The following is a 16,685-nucleotide window of genomic DNA, read 5'->3' as shown; positions in this document are numbered from 1 at the left end:
ACCGTTTTATTTGCATTCCACATGACTTTTTCAATTTCTGGACAAAACAAGTTAGAACATTTCCACTTTTGCCTTTGAGCTATCCGAGAAAAAATAATCTTTGAACCCGGAAACAGTTCCATTGACTTTGCAATTCTATCCTTCATGGCAATCTCTAAGGATATTCCAGTCACATAGCCCAAACTGCTGCCTACACAGTGAACTATAATGAGGTGTTGATGGTTCAAAGTATCCACACTCTCGCTAAACGGTAAAAATTCTGCCCTCTTCAATTCTCGAACTCCATACCAGGCAACTTCAAATTCTTCTAATCCAAGATTCACAGATAATCCACACTGCTCAGAGTCCACCTTTACCCGATGATCCAAGAATCTCCCACCATTCTTCATAGCCAAGCAATGGCCATCTTCACTGCACACAACAAAGAAAACACTTGCTACCCTACCTTCCTGTACACCACAAAAACAAAATCTGATTGGCAAATCGCCCGATGTATGCAGACATTCATGACTGTCTACGGTCTCCACAGTCCTCTTTCCATGCCAGGCATCCTTAAAAGGCCCGGATGGTATGTCCGCAGACAGAGTATCACTGGAAAGCCTGTCTACCTTTTTTCTTTTATGTTTGTAACACTCCATCATTGGCTGCTTTTAAACACTGAGTATTCATCCACCATCCACCAATCACATCCAAAAACTCTACATGTAACCCTGTCACCGCACTTCACCACTTCAGATGTACATTTCAACTCTGAGTGTACAAGTATCCTGTTAGTCACAGCATCATGCATCAAAAACTGCTGTGAAACTCTTCAAGATTTCTATGTGTAGATTCAACAATATCTACATCTAACAAAACATAGTAGAGGTATGCTTATATTTGTTAAAAACATTTTTTAAACACCTCTATAAATAGTGTGCGGGTCGTGCATCCTGGCGTCCTGCCTCTGTTTTAGCCGCTGCTCCCCAGCCGTATTTTGTGTATTTTTTGTTTATTTTCTGGCAACATTAAATACTCCAAGACCTTCATTTTCTTTGTGAGCTGTGCTATGTGTGTTTCCTCATGGATTTTGATCTTAATTGACTGCGGAGAGTGCGGTTCACTTTCTCCTCTTTTTTCTCTATATATATATATATATTTGTGATGTCAGCTTTGATGTTCTGGGTGTTAGTCTTAGCAGTGCACGGTGGTGGCGCGAGTTATGGTTGCTTAGCTTACCATAACTGGCGAATTTCAAGGGTTTTTCGGTTTTACTTGGAACCATAACGCCCCTTTGACAATGTTTTTTTACTGAATTTCATAGGTTTTTAGTAGCGCAACTTAACCATAGCGTCCCTTTAACAACGTTTATTCACTGAATTTCATAGGTTTTTAGTAGCGCAACTTAACCATAACGTCCCTTTAACAAAGTTTTTCATTGAATTTCATAGGTTTTTATTAGTGCAACTTAACCATAACGTCCCTGTAACACATTTTTTTTTACTGAATTTTATAGGTTTTTATTAGTGCAACGTCACCATAACATCCTTTTCAATAGATGAAGACCACTAGCATCTTAGGTCCTCAAAGTGGGAACCCAGGGTGGTAAAATAAAAAAGATTTTCCTTCCTACACCGGGACACCGCAGGCGTCCCGGTGTAGGAAGGAAAATCTTTTACCAAGATTGCCACCATGGAAAGGGAAGGCGGGGTGTATAAAGAGAACACAACAGGGCATGAGCAGGGGGTGGGGGGAACAGGGGAGACACATGGGCATGAGCGGGGGGTGAGGGGGAACAGGGTAGAAACGGGGCATGAGCAGGGGGTTGGGGGAAAGGAAGGAAACACGGGGCATGAGCGGGGGTGGGGGGAACACAAGAGAGACACAAGGCATGAGCAGCGGGTTGGGGGAACAGGGGAGACACTGGGCATGAGCGGGGGGTGGGGATGAACATGAGGGAGACACAGGGCATGAGCGGGGGGTGGGGAGGAACATGAGGGAGACACGGGGCATGAGCGGGGGGTGGCGGAAACAGGGCACACACGGAACATAAGCGGGGGGTGGGGGGAACAGGGCACACACGGGGCATGAGCGGGGGGTGGGGGAATAGGGCACACACGGGGCATGAGCGGGGGTGGGGTGAAAGGATAGAGACAAGGAGCATGAGTGGGGGGAACACGAGGGAGACACAGGGCATGAGCAGGGGGGTGGGGGTAACACGAGGGAATCACGGGGCATGAGCAGGGGTGGGGGGAACACGAGGGAGACACAGGGCATGAGCGGGGGGTGGGGGCAACAGGGGACACACGGGGCATGAGCGGGGGTGAGGGAGTACACGATGGAGACACTGCATGAAACGGGGGCTGGGGGGAACACGAGGGAGACACGGGGCATGAGCGGGGGGTGGGGGGAACACGAGGGAGACACAGGGCATGAACGGGGGTGGGGCCACAGGAGACACACGGGGCATGAGCGGGGGTGAGGGGGTACACGAGGGAGACACGGGGCATGAGTGGAGGGTGGGAGGAACACGAGGGAGATACGGGGCATGAGCAGGGGTGGGGGAACAGGGCACATGGGGCATGAGTGGGGGTGGGGGGAACAGGGCACACACGGGGCATGAGTGGGGGTGGGGGGAACAGGGCGCACACGGAGCATGAGCAGGGGTGGGGGAATAGGGCGCACACACGGGGCATGAGCGGGGGTGGGGGAACAGGGCGCACACACGGGGCATGAGCGGGGGTGAGGGAATTGGGGAGACATGTGGCATGAGCGGGGGTGCGGGGTAACACAAGGGTGACACGGGCATGAGCGGGGGTGGGGGGTAACAGGGGAGACAGGGCATGAGCGGGGGGTAACACAAGGGAGACATGGGGCATGAGCGGGTGGTGGGGGGGTAACACAAGGGAGACACGGGGCATGAGCTGGGGGTGGGGGGTAACACAAGGGAGACACGGGGCATGAGCGGGGGGTGGGGGGAACAGGCGAGACACACGGGGCATGAGCGGGGGGTGGGGGGACGGGAGAGAGACACGGGGCATGAGCGGGGGTGGGGGGAAGGGGAGAGACACAGGGCATGAGCAGGGGGGGAGGGGAAGGGGAGAGACACGGGGCATGAGCGGGGGTGGGGGGGAAGGGGAGAGACACACGGTGCATAGCCGGGGGTGGGGGGAGGGGAGAGACACACGGGGCATGAGCGGGGGTTGAGGGGGAAGGGGAGAGACACACGGGGCATTAGCAGGGGGTGGGGGGAAGGGGAGAGACACACAGGGCATGAGCGGGGGTTGGGGGGAAGGGGAGAGACACACGGGGAATGAGCGGGGGTGGGGGGGAGGGTAGAGCCACACGGGGCATGAGCGGGGGGTGGGGGAAAGGAGGGAGACACGGGGCATGAGCGGGGTGGTGGGGGGAAAGGAGGGAAACACGGGGCATGAGCGGGGGGTGGGGGGAAAGGAGGGAGACACGGGGCATGAGCGGGGGGTGGGGGGAAGGGGGGAAGGGGAGAGACACACGGGGCATGAGCAGGGGGTGGGGGGGAAGGGGAGAGAGACATGGGGCATGAGCGGGGGTGGGGGGAAGGGGAGAGACACATGGGGCATGAGCAGGGGGTGGGGGAAGGGGAGAGACACACGGGGCATGAGCGGGGGCTGGGGGAAGGGGAGAGAGACACAGGGCATGAGCGGGAGGTGGGGGGAACAGTAGGGAGACACGGGGCATGAGCGGGGGGTGGGGGAAGGGGAGAGACACACAAGGCATGAGGTGAGACACACAGGGCTTGAGAGGGGGTAGGGGGGAAGAGGAGAGACACACGGGCATGAGTGGGGTGTGGGGGGAAGGGGAGAGACACATGGGGCATGAGTGGGGGGTGGGGGGAAGGGGAGAGACACGGGGCATTAGCAGGGGGTGGGGGGAGAGGAGAGACACACGGGGCATGAGCGGGGGGTGGGGGGAAGGGGAGAGAGACACAGGGCATGAGTGTGGGGTGGGGGGAAGGGGAGAGACACACGGGGCATGAGCGAGGGGGTGGGGGGGAAGGGGAGAGAGACACGGGGCATGAGCGGGGGGGAAGGGGAGAGACACACGGGGCATGAGCGGGGTGGGGGGAGGGGAGAGATTCACGGGGCATGAGCGGGGGGTGGGGGAAGGGGAGAGAGACACAGGCATGAGCGGGGGTGGGGGGGAAGGGGAGAGACACACAGGGCATGAATGGGGGTGGGGGGAGGGAAGAGACACACGGGGCATGAGCGGGGTGGAAGGAGGGAGACACAGGGCATGAGCGGGGGGTGGAGGGGAAGAGGAGAGATGGGGCATGAGCGGAGGGTGGGGGGTAGCACAAGGGAGACACAGGGCATGAGCTGGGGGTGGGGGGAAACAGGGGAGACAGGGCATGGGTGGGGGGTAACACAAGGGAGACACGGGGCATGAGCGGGGTGGGGGGTAACACGAGGGAGACACAGGGCATGAGCGGGGGGTGGGGGGTAACACAAGGGATACACGGGGCATGAGCGGGGGGTGGGGGATAACACAAGGGAGACACGGGGCATGAGCTGGGGGTGGGGGGTAACACAAGGGAGACACAGGGCATGAGCAGGGGGTGGGGGGTAACAGGGGAGACCGGTCATGAGCGGGGGGTGGGGGGAACAGAGGAGACATGGGGCATGAGCAGGGGGTGGGGGGAAGTGGAGAGAGACACGGCGCATGAGCAGGGGGTGGGGGGAACAGTAGGGAGACACGGGACGTGAGCGGGGGTGGGGGGAAGGGGAGAGAGACACGGGGCATGAGCGGGGAGTTAGATGGAAGGGGAGAGACACACGGGGCATGAGCGGGGGGTGGGGGGAAGGGGAGAGACACACGGGGCATGAGCGGGGGGTGGGGGGAAGGGGAGAGACACACGGGGCATGAGCGGGGGGTGGGGGGGAAGGGGAGAGACACACGGGGCATGAGCGGGGGGTGGGGGGAACAGTAGGGAGACATGGGGTATGAGCGGGGGGTGGGGGGAAGGGGAGAGACACACGGGGCATGAGCGGGGGGTGGGGGGAAGGGGAGAGACACACGGGGCATGAGCAGGGCTGGGGGGAAAGGGCAGAGACACACGGGGCATGAGCAGGGGGTCGGAGAAAGGAGGGAGACACACGGGGCATGAGCGGGGGGTGGGGGGAAGGGGAGAGAGACATGGGCATGAGTAGGGGATGAGGGGGAAGGGGAGAGACACACGGGCATGAGCGGGGGGTAGGGGGAAGGAGGTAGACACAGGACATGAGCGGGGGAACATGAAAGAGACACGGGACATGAGTGAGGGGTGGGAGGAACACACGGAGAATCAGCAAGGGGGGGAACACGGGAGACACGGGACATATATTCAATCACATCACCACTCCCTTACTCACTAACACCAGTAGTACTCAAAACATTCTACTATCAATAGTTACTTATCCATTTCCCATCACATAAATATACTTAGTTTATACAACACCACCCGATTTCAATCTCATATTTACCCAAGCCCATCACATCTATACTGCCTCTTAATCTTGCAACCTTCCTAACCACACCTATCATCCCACTACACAAGCAAACACCACTCTATTCATCTGTACAACACCCACACACCCATGCATAATGCATGCATAAACATTCTACAACTTTCAAACACAAACTTTCTTTTTCCCAACAGACTACTAGAATGCCTACTAAAAACCCACTGCGTAGAAAACAAAAAAATATAGAGCAGATAAAATTAAAACAAGCCATGTAAGCATCCGCTTCTAAAACAATTTATAGAAAACATTAAAACAGAAAAGCTAGTAAACTCACACAACAAGACTAAACCAGCCACTGCTAAAAAAAAAGGTAAGGCCCTTCTTGCAAACATTAAAAGTAAAAAAATATGCACAAAGAAAAGAAGACCTACAATTGAACCTAACACTATATCTACCAATGTTAACATTTCCACAATAAAACATTTGAAAAAATCAATTTTTACAAAATTCCCACTGTAGCGTTTATAGGAATCTTATAAAGAAAGCTAAAAAGTCACAATCTAACCTTAAAAACTACAAAATTCCTACTAAAGAAAACAAGTTTTATATTAGTTTTAAGCAGAATGAATCCACACTAACTAAATGAATCACAAAATTACAAAATGTGCTTCTAAACATGTACAATTTCAATAAAGATACATTTTCAAACTTCTGTGACGGTAAATGGATTCACACAAGCAACACAGAAGCATTCTTCAATGAAGATGCTTATAAAAAAGAACAAACAAACACAATTGCCATAGACAATAATGGCTAAGGGTATTAAGTGTTAGAAGACACCATTATAGGAAAAGAAACCCTTAAAGAAAAAATATCCCCAAAAAACTTTCAACCACATGTTCCTTTTGCCCAACAATTCTTCAAATCTTTATGACAATTCCTCAATCACTGTGTGAAACAAAAAGACAAAAGTATGTGGGATGTTTTTACCCATGCATCCGAGCCCTACCACAAAAACTGTGCATTACTGGCATTGAAAACATCATGATGGCCAGAACTTCCCAGAAAATGCACAGGGAAATGCATGAAGAATAGGCTGCCACCCATTTTTGCCTATGTTGTGGGCACAGAAGGGCACTGCCTAAAACCACCATTGGGCTACACACAGTAGCCTGAAACCATTGCAAAAGGGGCAATGCTGATTGCCAAAAGCAACCCATAACTATTGGGAATTCATTTTCTTCAGGTCAAATATGGCTAAATTATGGACACAACATTATTTTACTGCAGAACCACACCAGTGCCATGTGCTGAACCTGGATAATATACTTCCATGTAAGACCACTCTATTGAAATGCAGTAATTCAAGACAACTCAAAAATGGATGCAGTACCGACAAATTCCCCAAGGTGGTGCTAGTGGTCTAAACTCTGACAGGGAAACTGTATTTAGGAGTTGCAAGAGGGGCAGGGACTTCAAAGCTTGTTAGTTAATTGAAAATCTAACCACCTGCTGTTCCCAGAGACAATCTGATTTGATTAACAGGCCAAAAGGCTGGGAAACCTTCTCACCTCAGAAAGCCCAGGATATCACATGGTCATGCTAACCAAATGCAAAGTGGCCCCCTGGTCTGTTGACCTCAGCTTGCTGGAGCCCACACAAAAGACCTTTTCCCTTGAATAGGATATGGTGATTTTGACTGTTTTCTGTCAACAAAGATCTGCCAGCCAGGAGAGACATGTGATCACTGTCATCCCCAAACTTTGGGGGCGGACTCAAACACTGCAGTACTTTGAATTGAAAGCAAATATATAATTTACAGAAACACTGATAACTCTTGGTAACCAGATGACAGAAATGTGAAATTTGGGGATCCTTAAAATGAAAACTTGGCCCACAATTCAAGCCCAAACTCCAATTTGTGTGATGTTCTGGGGCAAAACCCCGCTATTTATTGATACTACAGTCTCTGTGTTTAAGCTAGAGACATGGGAATTTACTGGAGTATGTATGGACAGGCCGTGTATATGTGTATAATTTTTAATGAAAAACCAATGTTGCATAACCCACTAAAATCGAAAATAAGTTGCCATTTCTTTACCCAAGCTCCTAGAAACACCAGAGTCAGAACAGTGCCTACCTCATGTGATATATGATGTGTGTAGGTGATGTAAAAACAACTGTGTATTTGGGAAATATGTATTTGGATCAAATATAGATTTGTGTGGAAAGATGACAGGGGAGGGCCCTCTGGCCATAACATCTACCTCATCACTCTGACTCACAACTCAGTTCCCCCAATCATGGGAGAGGGGAGAATTGGGCCATTGACAAGTAGAGAGGGGCAGGTTTAGTTATGACCAACGCACACACCCACTTTCCAAAACACATAAAAAGAGACTGCTGGGACAGGTAGGGACAGTCAATTCCATTTGCTGCGGAGCATGCTGACCGACGAATTCACATCCAGAGATCCAGACTTCAAATCCATCAATCTCCAGAACCTGTAGCAGAACTTAACTCCAGAATTTGTAGCAGAGAGGCCTGAATCCACCAGCTGAATCCTCTTCAGCAGGCCTCAAAACTAACCAAACTATTCAACAGCCGGGCGAGCTGTTTGAAGTTTTGCTGAGAATTTTTGCAAGAACCTGTAGCAGTACCCAGAAAGCAGTGTTACATCCAGAATCCAGAGAGGCTAGACCAGCAGAGCAGAGCTGACCCAGATCGCTGTGAGCAGAACCGGTGCCTGATTGACCCGCCGAGCAGACAGAACCGCAGCCGGACGTGTTGACCAGATCCGTGACGAGGCCTAGTTCAAATTTATATTGTGAGTATCTAGCAGAACTGTGCAGAACCAATCTCTTAGTTAAAATAATCTAATCCAAACTATTTTAATCTAAGTAGAACAGCCTCCTAGAAATCGTGTCATCTGTCATTTGTAAAGCTGCACAACTGTCGCCTGTCAATTCTGAAGCTGCAAGCTGTCACCTGTCATTTTGAGTTTTACTTTAAATCCGAAAATCTACCTTTATTAAATCATCCGTATCTCTGGAACCGTTTGGGCTAGGAACGAGAATCTAAGCTTTCCAACAAGCCTAGAACCGACTTCCTACTCCTTATACTTTTTCCGCAATCACGATTTACGCACTCGCGAAATTTACCGCGATTTGCGATTTTGGCTCAATTTCTCCACTTGTCAAAATAGCAGCTCTATTCTTTCTTTTGTTAAAATCCGTTGCAACTTGGTAATAACTCATAGAGCATTGCTAAAGTGAGCCTGAACTAATACCAACACGCATCTTCCACTCACCCTGAATCTCTAGAGGGAATTAAAATCAGTTGGCACATTTTCCCATCCATTGCCATCAAATTTAAAAAGCATTTTGGGCCTGTGTTTCAAACTCCTACCTGTTTCCTCTAAGCTTGCTGGGGGGGAACTGAATTTCGTATTGTATTTGATTGCATTCCTGAGAACTGTGTGCTCCTCTTTCCATCTCCTTCCATTTCTGACATTGCATAGGGGAGAGGGGAGGGGGGTGAATTGCCAGAGAAAAAGTGATTATCTTATCTTTTGCTAAAATCATATGAAGTATTTCTGTACTGCATTTTATTCCTCATTGCTTTTCCCTTGAAATCATAAAAGTATTTTTGCTACTTTATCCATCCTATACTAACTCCTAATTGATTGTAAAGAAGGGTGCTAGTGCCAGATTACCCATTGTTGATCAACATCATATGTCTAAGTGTACTATCAGATATTAATTTATTATAAAGTGTGATATATATATTGTTTAAATTCTCAAATAAACCTTTTAATTTGCAAAACAAACCTACTTCTTGGCTCAGTGGGGTCAGGGGGATTCTAAGAGGGGGGTGTTATACAAGGGTGGTCATCCAGAGTACTGAACTAGACATAAAAATACATTAATAAGGGTTTTCCTCAGCATCCCAGACTAGGCATTGACTTGGCTGTAGTGTTGATTGAATATCGCTTACAAGTAGAATCAAAACACTACAAACAATGGTCTCGTGCCCAGTACGCTTCCACACTGAACTGCAAGGACATTCATTAGCATGCATTTCAGGAACTACTTGTAACATCATCTTCCACCACATAAAAATGTTAGCAACACACCATTCCACTATACGAAACATTGTGCATAGACTGTACTTTGCAAAAAGTCCTGCTCTAGAACTGCAAACTCAACATTATATCTACCAATGTTAACATAGCCACAATAAAACATTTGAAACATCAGTTGTATAAAATGTCCACTGTAGCGTTCTTAGCAATCTTATAAAAAAGCTAAAAAGTCACAATCTAACCTTAAAAACTACAGCAGAAAAAGAATCCTCGAAGTTCTAATTGACAGCACATTCCTAATAAAGAAAGGTTGTTTATATCAGTTTTAAACAGTTTTAAACAGAATGAATCCACTCTGAGTAAATTAATCAATAAATTACAAAACGTACTTCTAAACATGCGCAATGTCAATGTAGATACCTTTACAAACTTCTGTGAAGGTAAATGAATTCACACAAGCAGCACAGACCCATACTTCAATGAAGATGCTTGTAAACAAGAATAAACAAACACAATTGCCATAAATAATAATGGCAGAGGCTATGAAGTGGTAGGAAACACCATTATAGTAAAAGAAACCATCATAGAAAAAAACGTCCCCAACAAACTTTCAACCAAATGTTCCTTTTGCCCAAAGAAACTGTCCAGTCTGTAAACGGGCGTGCAGCTCAATATGTAACATAACCCAACAATTCTTCAAATCTTTACGACAATTTTTCAATACCTATGTGAAACAAAAAGACAAAAGTGGAATCAAAACTCTACAAACCAGTACACATGTGCACTGGACTGCGAGGACATTCATTAGCCTGCATTTCAGGGGAACTACTTGTCAAAGCACCTTCCTCCACATCAAAATGTTAGCAACACACTATTCCACTATAACCTTGTGCACCCACTGTACTTTGCATAACATTCTCCTACATGGAACAGCCAAGGAACTCCTTCAAAACATAGAGCATATCCAAAGTAAACATTTTGGAAACAAGTTGACTTAGAATATTCCGTAACTTCAGAAAATATTAGCGAAAGCCTCACAAACACCAACCTCCTTACAAACACATACAAAAAAGAAATACCTATGTTTCAAAACACATCTGCTGAAATATCAGACAAGGTATGTGTCTGCTGTTGCAGAACCTTTTATAAAAAGATCACACACACAGTAGATATGGCATACAAAATAGAGGACAAGAGGAATCCCAATGGTTCCCATAGTGTTATATCCCACAGCAGAAAATAAGTACAAAATAACTGACCCCTCAATACTTTGCACATACTGCAATACAAAACTTGACAATAACCAAATGCCATCACATGCTATCACTAATAACCTTCCCACTTCCAAAAGCATTTTAATAACTTAACTTGTATGGGAGAATTATAAACCGAATAGTACACCCATTTCAAGCTATAATACACCTTCAACCCAAAACGGACAAATTGCCTTCATCCGAGTTACTAAAAGGTATTTGTGGAAAAGTAGTTTATTTGCCATTAGAACATGTAGAAACTCTAGGAGTACGGCGGCCAATAGAAAAATCTTTGATTGTGCTAGTTAATGGTGTACCAAAAAAAGACAAAAAGATGTGGCAACAACTAATCAACTTAAACAATATCTCAGAGAAAATAATGCCAAAAGATCCCCAACAAGCATTTGGGAGAAAAGTGTAGAATCATGTTCTTTTCCTATACTCTTTTCTACAGGAAAAGGAGGAAGATATGATGTAAGATCTACAGAAATGAGTGCATCATGATATCACTCTTTTTGAATGTATTCTGAAGAACCAAGATTCAGACAAAATGTAGAATACATTTCGCACCTCCTCTTCCAAAGCGGACTTGCAACTCTATATTGTGGAGTTGCACACACATTAAAAACAGGCTTTAATTTCATAAACGTGTCCACTACCCAACTGCTTCAAAAGATAAAAGATAAAAGACAAGTGTCACAAATGCAAACATGTGTGGTACCAATGAATACTGGTTCTGAGGTAATGCTGATGTATGTTGTATGCTAACATATTAGTTCCACCGTGGGACCTTATTCATGCTAACTTTTAATATGAATCTCTGCCAGATATACCTAGAAATACTCCAGGTGTGGTGATCCAAAAACTAATAGTGTGAAATAATTAGTTGGTTCAAGGAGGCGAAAGAAGGCGAAAGAAGGCGAAAGAAGGCGAAAGAAAGCCCATTGTTTATTCTTGTCAAAACAGAGAAAAACAGAAGAAGAAAAAAAGGAACAATCAGACGAGGTATTTGGATTTGACATGTGACAATAATATAGAAATCGCCAATTGATGTATGTATTGTTTTTTTAAAATAATATTTTATTAGTTTCCATTAAATACAGAACACACAATTCAAAAACAAATACAAAACCAAAGCTACACAGAAACATCTAATATACCTAACTAACCACACATAATCTATTCTCACCTCCCCCCCCCCAACCCACCCATCCTGAATCCCACTCGCCGGTTTAACTCCAGCACTATCCCATTACTTATGTTCGGTAACCACGCCAAGAGCAACAGATCTCCCCTAGCGTCCCATCCAGCTACTGGTGACCTGTCACGTAATCAACGGTGTGCTGGTCCCCTCGGGGATCTCAATGGCATCATGAGTCCATAAACCCTGTACCAAGGATATCCACGCAGACACCCTGTCGGCTGCTGATGAAGAGTCAGAGTACACTGCCACCCTCTATAACTCCGTCTCTGCTTGTGCCCACTTTCTCAAGTCCCTCCACCAGTCTTAAAATCTGTGGCCCCCCAGCATCTTCCAAGCCATTCCTATATGACGCTTAGCCAAAATATAAGCCAGATCCTTCATCTTAAGGATATGCCTTGCTCCCTTTGGTCGTGGAAAACGTCCCAGCAAGCATGCCCCCGGGGAGAGAACCTCCAGTGTCAGCCCTCCCTTTTGAAGTTTGGCTGATGTTTCCCCCCAGTACACCTGCAACGTGGGGCACCCCAGAACATGTGTAGAATACCCACCACTTTGGAGTTACACCTCGGGAACAGTCTAATGCCTGCACTCAGAAATCTGGAAATCCTAAAGGGGGTCAAGTAGGCTTAATGTGTCACAAACAGCTGAATCAGTTGCAATCGGGCACTTCCGGGCACTCTCTTATGATAATCCAGAACATCCTTCCACTATGCATCTGAGAAGGGGGCCCCCGAGTCCTCCTCCAACAATAAATGTATATAAATATACAGAATACAGAACTGCATTTTGGACATGGCTTATATTCAAGATCATTTTTTTTTCTTTTTCCATCCTTTTTTCAACCAGAATGAGTAATGGTCTTTCTTTCACCTTCTTGAACCAACTAATTTTTTCACAGTATTAGTCTTTTGGGTCACCACACCTGGAGTATTTCTAGGGATATCTGGCAGGAACCCACACCTATGAATTTCAATTCATATAAAAGTTAATATGAATAAGGTCTCACGGTAGAACTAATGTGCACGCATGCTAGTATGTGGCAGTAGGGGTTACCCCATTTGTTGTTAATGTTGTATGCTCAGGAGTCTGGGCCCAGCCACCTGGTTTGTTAATTTAAGTTGTTCAGAATACGCATGGGATGACTTGCATGACTTCTTACGTACTGCAAACAAAAATAAAGAAGGAATAGATATGTAGAGTAACCCCCTAAATGCTCTCACCAGAGGAAATACAACCCACTAGCGAAAAAGGCCCATCACGCAAGGAGAACAAGGTTTAATTTCATAAAAGTAGAAGTACGCGCCAGAAAAGAACTCTGCTGCCATGGAGCGCTGTGACAAAACAGCATGAGCTGTGACATACATTACACAGGTTACAAATCCAGGTAGCTGGTTGGTGTGACCCTCTACACATGTAGCCTGCTCTCTACAGGATGCCAGGCAATTGGTCCCAGCATACTCTGTGCATCTTCTTCCATGTGGGGATCTTTGTCTTCTATAATTGGGTGCAAAAGGCTCTAATTGGCAATTTTAGTTATACAAGTGATTATTTCCTAGCTTCTACAGTGCACCTGGTACCAAGGACATGAGCGAGGCCGATACTTTGGAGGTTGTGATAACTTTATCAGAACTGCATGAACCCCTGCTCCAATCCCAGACATGTTGGTGCCTCCACACTTTCCCACCTGTAGCATACATTAGTTACCTTCTCCCTGGCACCTCACAGCACAAATCACACAAACTAATGGTGGGGGCAGCCAGCCCCTGCTCTCTGATAGATTGGTCACTTTACAGTTTTATGGCCAGGTTTCTTGGGCTGACCAGTGTACATAAATATTTGTGTCTGAGGTTTGGTTTTTTTTTGGGGGGGCGCTATAACTTATAGATCTTCATGGTGAAGGCCTAATGCCCTCACCCCCCTTTCTCATTTGATTCCTCTTCAAAGACCCATTACGGTTCTTTCTTGGCTTTGCAGAGCACATTCCTTCTGGGTTTTGTAATTGTAATTGGTTATTTATAAGGTGCAGAGTTTTCTAAGCGCGGACCAAGGATCGAACCTGTGTTGTACCATGTTCTCTTGCTTCCAAGGCAAGCATGTTGCCCCTGAGCTATCCTCCCGGAACTACTACTGATCAGACATAATAAAGAACTGTGTGTGTGGGTGTTCAAGAACTTAACCTTCTGCAAAGTTAGCAGGGCTGCGAGCAAAAACTAAATGCACACCCTTCTAACCCTTGGGACTGAATGTGAGTGTACTATCATAGCCATGGCACGAGGCCTCAAATTCAAAATGGCATCTAACTTCTAAAATGTAGTTTCATTACACACGTGGGGACCAATTCTGTTGGTGACGGTCTGCAGTATAAATAACTTTAGCATTAACATTAAAATTAACATTAACATTAACTAATATTGGAATCCGCTATAGCTCCACTAGAATCCAGCTTCTATAGGTAAACGCCATACCCCCGACATTTTACGAACTTCTCCACTGTATCTCTTCCTACCCATACTCTACATACTGAACACAGTAGGAGTATTCCTCTGCAGTGCACGTAAGATGTATGCAGCTCCCAACCCCTTTTAAGTCCACCCAGTGTTCCACATCATTTTCTGGATCTGGTGGGACTGGGGTAACTGTTCTAGGGAGATAGATACTTTGCTCAATCCTCACCATGTAGGGTTTAGTTGGGTCTTCTGTTTGTACCTGCCCATCTTTTGTACCGCAAGGTGCACTGCTTACCCCAATTGAAACCATCATCATTGGACTATTATGGATTTCTTTAGCACAGCATCGAAGTCCCAACTGGCATGTGCAGAAGATCACCAGCACAAACACCTCCACTGGCAGTAGTATCTTCACAACTGCTCCCAACCACGATGGTGCCCACGAGAAGAGATCATCGAGCCAGTCACATTTATGAATCCCTGCTTCTGTCTCCATAGGCTCTCAGAGGGTGTGCACAGCCCCTATTAACTGTGTAGGTGCAGCAGGATTTTCCAATTTTTCTACAAATGCCTCCTTACATGGCTGTAAGCAGCGCATACCGGTTCTGCAGTGCCATCAACCGTATAGCTCTTTGTTCGACCTTGATCGCGTTGAAGCTTTGTTCAGTGTAATTTACCAGCTGTATCAGCTCCCATCTGAAAATGTGCAGCCATTTAGCATTGGCCACTTTGTGTACACCCGGCAGTAACAGAGAAGCAAAAAATGTCTCTTCTTTACTGTACTGTCTATATTGATCAGGTATTTCTTTCAGCAATTTGGCAAAGTTTTTTTTAGAAATAGTTAGACCTCTTTTTTCTTTTTTAAAGTATGTTCTGATTTTTCTCTAGCATGATCAGGAAAACAGGAGGCTGTAGTGGTGATGCAGAGGCAGTAGGCCCTGGCAGTGGTGTAGGGGTGACCAAGCACAATGCTCTCATTGTTAGATGTGCTTTAGGAACCATGAGAAGAGCAGAGTGCAACGTGGTCAGTGAGCATATGCACCTCCATGATGGTGGGAGGTGCAGGAATGCCTGCTGACCACAGACCAAGTACATAGCCATTACTGCTGCAGTTCCTTTCCAGAGATCTGAATGTTTATTGTCACATTGCACCTGTCATTAGTGCCCACAGAGACATCTCCTGCCTTGTCAAAGCACAGCTGATATCCTTCTTGTTTCTGCTCCTTCACTGGCTTCTCCTTTGCTTCCATCCATGTTAGCTTTGCCACATGCTTCCCCCAGTAGTCTTGGCATGCTTTGCTTACCCTCTGGATTGCTCTGTTTCTTTGGGCTATAAGGCTCCTGCCATGCAGCTTATCACAGTCTCTTCCCACCAATTGGCCACAAACTTGACTCGTTCTAGCTACGGGGACACTGTTGTACATCGGAGTCCGAACACACAAGGTTTATGCTGTGCGCTTGGAACGTACTTCGCAACCTACATAGTGTTAGATGGACATTGAGCTTCCAAAAGTCGAACCTCTTGTGGTATCAGAACCTTGGGGCTCCCGACGCATGTGGTATTAAGGAGCAAATGTAACAACTTCCATTTACCCTCTTTTTCCCCGCCAAACGTATGTCCACGTAGCAATTGTTACTCATTTCTGGATGGTGCACATCTTCTATCATGTCAAAGCCTAACCATCTATATTCGTCATACTTCTTAGCTCTAGTTGTTCTTCTAAACCATTTTAATATTCTGGCATGTGGCACAAATGCCTTTGCATCAGATAATTTATTTGTATTTGTTTCTCGTGTTAACACATCCCTATTTACTGATGAATTAGTGTCTATATCCACTATTGTGTTGTTGTCCCCTCTCTGCTATGTACACCCAACCCTGGTACACCTCCCTAGCGTACACCATCTTTTAAAAGTTCCAACCATATTAAATTATACAGAAAATATATTCCTAAACCAACCATAAAAAACTGAATATTGCTAGGAGCCCACGCCACTGAAATTCACGACCTCATACTACACTTGCAACTAGATTTTCTAGCCGTCACCGAATCCTGGCTGCACCAAGCCTCAGGCCCTCTTCTCTCACTCGCCATCCCTCCTGAATACACTATACTCAGAGCAGATAGGACGCATTCTCACGAAGTGGTGTCGCTATCATTGCAAACACAAACCTCCACCTGAGAGCCTGCCCTATCGATAGTCCTGGTGGCTATGAACTCCTTCACACCAAACTATCCA

This window comes from Ambystoma mexicanum, chromosome 3q (assembly GCF_040938575.1).
Source record: "Ambystoma mexicanum isolate Mex_15411 chromosome 3q, UKY_AmexF1_1, whole genome shotgun sequence".
Classification (NCBI taxonomy): domain Eukaryota; kingdom Metazoa; phylum Chordata; class Amphibia; order Caudata; family Ambystomatidae; genus Ambystoma; species Ambystoma mexicanum.
This window is presented reverse-complemented; position numbering follows the sequence as displayed.